Source organism: Elephantulus edwardii, unplaced genomic scaffold (assembly GCF_000299155.1).
Source record: "Elephantulus edwardii isolate Elephantulus edwardi_28Jun2011 unplaced genomic scaffold, EleEdw1.0 scaffold00015, whole genome shotgun sequence".
Classification (NCBI taxonomy): Eukaryota; Metazoa; Chordata; class Mammalia; order Macroscelidea; family Macroscelididae; genus Elephantulus; species Elephantulus edwardii.
Window position 1 is genome coordinate 7,232,755 of NW_006399765.1, and position 1,323 is coordinate 7,234,077.

The following is a 1,323-nucleotide window of genomic DNA, read 5'->3' on the forward strand; positions in this document are numbered from 1 at the left end:
TAAGAACAGAAGTGATCACAAACAACAAATGCTGGTGAGGTTGTGGAGAAACTGGAACCCTTACTCACTGATGGTGGGAGTGTAAAATGGTGCAACCACTACGGAAGTCTGTATGGCGTGTTCTTAAAAAGTTTCAAATAGAAATACCATTTGACCCAGCAATTCCGCTACTGGGAATATACCCTAAAGAAACCATAACTGCCACCCAAGCAGATATATGCACACCCTGTTTATTGCAGCTTTGTTCACAATAGCAGAGCTGGAAACAACTCAAGTACCATCAACAAATGAATGGATAGAAAAGCTGTGGTGTATTCACACAATGCAGCACTGAAAAACAAGGAATTCGTGAATTATTATACAAAATGGGTGACCCTGTAGGACATTATGATGAGTGAAGTATCTCAGTCACAAAAAGACAAATACTGCATAATGCCACTGTTATAAAAGAGGGCATAGGGGTTGAGGGGAGACTTAGAAAGAGGGGATAAATAATGTACACTGCATTGAAACAGATGAGGGAGAGAACTGTTTAAAAGAGATATATGATTAGGTATTATTGTCATGACAGGAGTCCAGAATGAAGGCTGCATAGTGGAATGGACTTGGGGGAGGGATTGTATAACAATGAAAGAACTTTTATTTTTGAAAGAGAAGAGGGAATGGGGGGAGAAAGGTGGGCAGGAAGACAAGTGCAACAATGAATGAATGGAAAACCAACATCTCTGTAAACTTTCATTAAAATTAATTAAAAAAAAGAAAAGGGAGCTGGAGAGGGTAGGGAGGAAAATATAAAACAATGAATGAATGGAAATCCAAGTTTTCTGTAAACATTGTCAAAATTACAATAAAAATATAAAAAATAAATTTCAATTAAAAAAAGAATAGAAGGTATCTGTGTGAACATAATCAGTGTAATCTCAGAGTTTAAGAACTTAAATCAGTTGGTCTTAAAATGTGATTCCTAGGGAGCTCTCGTGGCCTAGTAGCAAGATGCTGCACTGCAGTCCCAGAGGTACGTGGTTCAAATCCACCAGATGCTCTGCTGGAAAAGGAAGGGGCAATCTCCTCCTATACCAGTCATATCTGATTTGATTATACACATAAAAAATAAAAATTAAAACCAATGTGATTCCTAGGAGAGTTTATTGTTGTTGTTGATTGCCTTCGAGTTGAGCATGACTTATAGTGAGCCTATGAGGGTGAATTAGAAATGGTAATTCTCCCACCCTATACATACACCTATCCCTATCCCTACCTATACCTCTTGGCACCAGCAGCCAGGAAATTAAAAGCAGTGGTATCGCTCTGGAGACTAAGGTG